General features: G+C 41.5%; 1 non-coding gene across 1 annotated transcript; it reads right to left on the reverse strand.

The window, feature by feature from the left end:
• Positions 1-5269: 5269 nt before the first annotated feature.
• On the reverse strand, positions 5270-5377 carry LOC149314822 (U6 spliceosomal RNA). The gene has a single exon (XR_016281206.1). It is a non-coding gene; the product is annotated as a U6 spliceosomal RNA (small nuclear RNA).
• Positions 5378-6954: the final 1577 nt, after the last annotated feature.

Below are 6954 nucleotides of genomic sequence, written 5' to 3' on the forward strand. Positions count from 1 at the left end.
AAATCAAGCCTGAACCCTCCCTCGAAATCAAGTTGACTGAGGGACTCAACAGAATGCTCCTTTGGAGCAGTGTTTTGCCCCCCCCCCTTTCCTCGCCAGATCGGGGCCACTGCAACTGCATGCCACAGCCCAATCCAGTGCTTTGCCGATGCTAAAAAGAATGGCAAAATGCTGCTTCTTTTAGTGCCGGCAAAAAGGTGCAATTGCTGCCATGACAATGCTTTTTGGTGCAGCATGTCTAAATGCTGTGCCAAAGGAATGCCATGACAACTCTGACATGTGGTTAGGTGTGCGGCGTGATGCCAGTGTGACACCAGTATCAGGGCATGCGGTATCAAAATGCCACACCCCCTACTCCGCCTTGATGCCACTGTTTAATACCAGTCTGTTTAGCCCTTTAGACTGTCATACTTTGGCCATATCATGAGAATACATGACTCATTAGAAAAGACAATGTTTGGGATGGTAGAAGCAGTAGGAAGACCACTTTTTAGAATTTAGAAAATAGTCTTCCTCTTTTTCTACTGCCTTCTATCATCCCAGTCTGAATCAAATAAACTACAGGCCTCAGTCTGCAAGGCCTGTTGATAACAGGGTGACTTGGACATTCCTAATTCAAAGTCAACTTGATGGCAGTTAACAACAACAACAACAACAACAGTGCTGCTCAAGCCCTATTTGGCTCAGGTCCAGCCTATATGGCAGAAATATCTTCCGACATGAGCCTACCTGAACCCTTAAGTCTTCATGAGAGACTCTTCTGTCAATCCTACCACACTCACAGGCATGTCTGATAGCTATGTCAGACAGGGCCTTCTCGGTGGCTGCTCTTAGCCCCTGAACTCCTTTCATATGGTTATAACGTTGTCTCCTTCTTGTTCATTTTCATTAGCAGGAAAAATGGGTGGGTTTTCCCCTCTGTTGCAACAGATTTCCAAGAACCAAAGGTTTTTAAAGAGTGCTGTATCTTTTGAGAGCTTTTAATGGCCTGATGTACTGCTTTTAACTATATCCCTTTAATTGCTCTTTATTATTTTAACTGTACATGTATGGTTTAAAAGGTTTTAATGCTATTGAAAGGTTATATTTTAATGTTAACATTTTGAGGTGTTTTAGCTGTACTGTATAAGCCACATTAAGTCCTGTTTTCAGGGGGGAAGGCAGAATAAATTTATTTTTATATATATATCCTGCCTTTCTCCCAATATAGGGACACACAAATCATGGTGTGTGTATGCGCCTTCAGGTTGCCTGTTGACATGTGGAAATCACATGTCATTTCATAGGGTTCTCTGAGGCAAGGAATACTCAGAGATGGCTTGCCACTGTCTTCTTCTGAAATAAAACCTATAGTAACTAGTATTCCTTGGTGCTCCTTCACCCAAATAATAATCAGAGCTGGTCCTGCTTAGCTTCCAAGATCAGATGGGATCTGATGCCTGCAGGTATATGAACCTGACAAAATGGTGGTGATAGTGGTAATAATAATAATAATAATAATAATAATAATAATAATAATAATAATCTATAATTTCTTCTCCATTTAACACCACAACCCAACTGCATTTGTCTTCCCAGGCAGCCAGTAGAAACCCTGGGATGGATGGCCTATACTTAGTCCAGAACATTACAAACCCAGCCTAGCTCAAGGAATGATTTCCCACAAACATTACACTAAAGTTTGACTAACATTATGAAGTGCAGAAATCAGCTTGTGAGCTTGCTACTGTGTGTGGGACATCCCAGTCCTAGGCAGGATATTTGGTCCATTGGGAGCTACAACTTACCCATAGAGACAGGATGTCCCCATACACCTCATAAGTATCTTTCCAAAATTGTTTCATTTGTACATGACCACTGAGGAAGACACATATGTCGAAACGCGTTTGGTCAATATCTAGTATTTTGTAATGGGCATACTGCATTATCCCTTTTTAATTTGTTAGTCATTGTGCACTCCCTAACCGGTTGTATACCCTTTTATCTCATTTTGTGAGGCACAAATGAACTGATATTTTTTGTACTGTATATGTTCCCATGGGATTTGCAGTTTTCTGGCCCAGTACTGATTGTTCATTTTACGTGTATGTCTGTAGGGCATGGCCCACAGGCTTGAATTACTTTTTATAGATCGCTAGCTTTGTATTTTAACATTCTTTTAAATACATTCATTGCATTTTAGTGCAACACACTGTTTAAATAAAATTGCCGAGTGTCCATTTCCCCTAAACTTTTTGCTCATTCACGTGCAGAAATCAGCAACTGATCATATTTGGCTCTGTGCTGTGAAAAACTCAATGTACTGATTATTCACAAACCAGCCCATTTTTTTAGCAATCAAATGTTTGTCAGTAGCTTTCCATTGGTGGTTTTGAGACCAAACATAAAGAAGAAGCCCATGGATCTGACTAAAAATACAGCAGAAGCAATTAATTTTAATTGTGAAGGGAAGGCAAGATGTGTTCCAAGCTATTCTACTTTTAGAATCAAAGTCACTCTTAAACTGTTGATATTATTTTGGATTGTGGGAACTGCATGCTAACTAATTGCAGGAAAGTACAACCAGACCTTTCCAGGAGTTTAGTGGGGAAGTCAAAATGAAGGCTCTGCCCCATAACAAGAATCCTGTCCCATAATGAAATTTTCTTTCATCAAATTTGTAGTGTGGCAGAGAGGCATTGAAAATCATTCACATATCTGGTGTGTATTCCTTTGGTAACTGCCTGCCCCATTTCTCCAGATCCTTAGACTACAGTGTGCCCTTGGTATCTGCTAGGGTTTGGTTCATTTTGGGGAGGCAGAATTCTTATTTTGGGAGACAGTGCCCTCATTTACTCTCTCTTAACTATACCACTGGACTTCTCTACCTTTGATTTTCACATATCCTCCAAACATCCTGATTTGTTGGGGACCATTCTGATCTTCTGTCATTTCACTTTTTCAGCTACATTAAAGATATCCTGGTTTCCTGCCTCTCACTGCCTTTCCCCTTCATCCTTTGTTGTTGTTAACCACCCTTGAGTTGATCTCGATTCATGGCAACCCTGTGGATGAGACCTCTCCAAGACTCCCTGTCCTCTACTACTGTTCTTAGTTCTTGTAGATTCATACCCGTGACCTGCTTGATGAAGTCCATCCATCTAGCATATGGCCTTCCTCTCTTTCTCCCTCCCTCCACCTTCGCTAGCATTATGGTCTTTGAGTCGTGTCTTCTCATGATGTGACCAAAGTATGACAGCCTTGGTTTGGTCATTTTGGCTTCCAGGGAGATTTCAGGACTGATCTGTTCTAAGACCCATTTGTTTGCTTTTTGGCTGCCCACAGTATTCTCAGCACTCTTCTCCAGCACCACATCTCAAATAAATTAATTTTCTTCTTATCCATTTTCTCTCACATGGTAATGGGGAATACAATTGCTTGTGTGGTTCTGACTTTTGTGCTTAGTTGTATATCTTTGCTCTTTAGAATTCCTTCTTCCTTGGTGTACTTCAGATGCTACAATCTGAGTTCAAAGTAGTTTGCACTGAATTATCTGAGCAAGGGAAATATCTGAGCAAGGGGAGAGGAGACGAGGGCACAGAATCTTGAGTCTGCCTTCCCAGTGGACTCAAACAAAAGCAAACTTCAGAAGTCTCTCCCAGCTTATATGTTCTTCCTCATTAGTAACTTTTACCACCTTGACCATGCTCTAATATTGCTTGGCCACATGTGTTCTGTTTTTTTTATCTGTGAAATGCTGGAGGGTATGCATTCCTACAGCAGAGCAATAAATTGTGTAGAAGAGGGAATTTCAACAATGTACGGTAATAGCTTGTTATGGAGTATTGAGAAATGACAGACCAGCCAAGCTTCCTTCTTCTGCACAACTATTAAAGGAACAAGGAATTCCTTCCCCTTTGCATGAAGTCAACCTAATTTGAGTGTGAAGAGAAACCACAGCATAGTAATAATACCTGTTGCATAATAACAGTGCATAGCATTTCTTTAGTGCAACAGGGAGATATTTCCCATGCAGTGTTTGGCTCCATTATCCCAATTCACTCTTAAGAATATATTTGTGTGTCACTGTTTCACTCCTAATGCCATTCATTAGCATCTAAATGAGCCAACAGCTGTATACACTCAGATTCCACCTAAACCAGAAACTCTGAAATGACCAGGATACACAGAGTGAGTCCTTTCCGTAATGCCTTTTTCTTAACAGAGGCATTCTCCCACACCCTCAGAAAAAAACATTCAAGATCATCATCATAAACAGGGAAATGTGAAAGAGCCAGCCTTAATACAATAAAGGCATATGTAAAGAGATCCTTTTCACTCAACATTAATCTGGATTAGGCACTATCCCCTGGGTGATGATTCCCAATCTTTAAAAGGAATTAGAATTGCTTTATTCCCTATGCAAATTTTAAAGAAAGAACAAGGAAACTCACCTGCTGTCCACCCTGATAATTTGCACCAAAGGGCAACTAAAGTGTGTAAGAAGGCAATTAATTTGTATGAGGCCATATTGAGTGTGTGCTCTAAATGCAATTTAGCCTGCTCTTAAGAACCCTGCTCCAGCCACTCATGCAGACATTTTAGTGGGCTCCAGGGAAAAAAATAATCCAGGCTTCTGGGGTTGTGAAGGTGTTTGGCAGCTGTGTGATGGGTTGCTTTCTGGAAAGCAAATCTGACAATGGAAAAGCCTGTTGGATCATCCATCCCACCTCCCTGTTTCCAGTTTTCCCCATATTACACAGTCACAATTTTCACTTTGGAATTTTAAGTTAACCTGAACATCAAGCAGAAGTGGGAATCACACGATTCTCCAGACACTGTTGGATTACAGCCCCAGCAGCTGCTAGCCAGCATAGGTGAGAGATGCTAGGATTTGTAGTCCAGCCACATCTGGATAGCCCAGCTCTTGCCCTTAAAGTAATTATGATTCTGCCTCTCACAAAGCAAATAATTTACCAAAAGGAAAAAAGGGGGAAGAATTAGATTGCTCTTCAGTTAAAACAGATTTCAAATTAACTGACAGTATCAATGAACTGTTGGGAGCCAGCATGGTGTAGTAGTTTGAATGTTGGATTATGACTCTGAAGACAAAGGTTCAAATCCTCCCTCAGTCAAGAAAAACATTGGGTGATCTTGGGCATGTCAGACCGTCTCAGCCTCAGCAGAAGGCACAGGCAGACCCCCTCTGAACAAATCTTGCCACAAAAACCCTGTGACCCCACCTTAGGGTCAACGTAAGTCAGACACAGCCTGAAGGCTCACAACAACAAATGTGATGGGAGATTTAATATTATTTGTGTGTCATCCTTGGCAAGGGCCATGCTAATCTTCTCTGTATCGTTCCAATTTTTTAGTATATGTACTGACGAAGCAGCACATTTAATATCATAGCATTCAGTTCTTTTTCTCATTGACTAAAATATATCTAGAAGTTTGCAACTGAATTCTTGGCAATAATCTTTGAGAACTCCTGGAGAACAGGAGAAGTCCCAGCAGACTGGAGGAGGGCAAACATTGTCCCCATCTTCAAAAAGGGGGAAAAAGAGGATCCCAACAATTATCATCCTGTTAGTCTGACATCAATACCAGGAAAAATTCTACAGCAGATCATTAAACAGAGAGTCTGTGAAACATCTAGAAAGCAATGCCATAATTACAAAGAGTCAACATGGGTTTCAGAGAAAGAAGTCATGCCAGACAAATCTAATCTCTTTTTTGGAAAAAAATTACCAGCTTGTTAGATGAAGGGAATACTGTGGATATAGTATATCTTGATCTCAGTAAGGCTTTTGACAGGGTTCCCCATGACATTCTTGCAAACACGTTAGTGAAATGTGGGCTAGACAATGTAACTGTTACATGGATTTATAATTAGTTGACCGGCTGAACCCAAAGGGTGCTCAACAATGGCTCTTTTAAATCCTGGAGAGAAGTGACCAGTGGGGTGCCAGAGGGTTCTGCCCTGGGCCCAGTGCTGTTCAACTTCTTTATCAGTGGCTTGGATGACAGAATTGGGGGTATACTAACAAAATGAATTTCAATGCAGAGAAATGTAAGGTACTGCACTTAGGGTGGAAAAATAAAATACACAGATATAGGATGAGGGACACCTGGCTGAACGAGACTACATGTGAAAGGGATCTGGGAGTCCAAGTAGATCACAAGTTGAACATGAGTGAACAGTGCGATGCAGCAGCTAAAAAGGCCAATGTGATTTTAGGCTGCATCAATAGAAGTATAGTGTCTAGATCAAGGAAAGTAATAGTCCCACTCTATTCTGCTCTGGTCCGGCCCCACCTGGAATATCGTGTCCAGTTCTGGGCACCACAATTTTAAAAGGATGTGGAGAAACTGGAGCGTGTCCAAAGGAGGGCGACTAAAATGGAAACCATGTCCTATGAGGAACGACTTAGGGAGCTGGGGATGTTTAGCCTGTAGAAGAGACAGTTAAGAGGTGATACAATAGCCCTGTTTAAATACTTGAAGGGCTGTCATATTGAGGAGGGAGCAAGCTTGTTTTCTGCTGCTCCAAAGAACAGGACCCAGAGCAATGGATGCAAGCTATAGGAAAAGAGATTCCACCTCAACATTAGGAGTTACTTCCTGACAGTAAGGGCTGTCCGACAGTGGAACACACTCCCTCAGAGTGTAGTGGAATCTACTTCCTTAGAGGTTTTTAAACAGAGGCTGGATGGCCATCTGTCGGGGATGCTTTGATTTAGATTTCCTGCATGGCAGGGGGTTGGACTGGATGGCCCTTGCAGTCTCTTCCAACTCTTCGATTCTATGATTCTTGCAGCAATCTGCAATTCTTAAAAAAAAAAAAATCTAGGGAGCACTAGAGGACACAAAAAGGTCTGGGGGCTGCATGCAGATTTTGGGCAACACGTAACTCATCCTTGGGGTAATAGATATTGGTGCTGGTTAGGGACAGGCCACTCTAATTAATTAATT

This window comes from Sceloporus occidentalis, unplaced genomic scaffold, assembly GCF_023333645.1.
Source record: "Sceloporus occidentalis isolate IW3139 unplaced genomic scaffold, rSceOcc1.0.p SCAF_4, whole genome shotgun sequence".
NCBI lineage: Eukaryota > Metazoa > Chordata > Lepidosauria > Squamata > Phrynosomatidae > Sceloporus > Sceloporus occidentalis.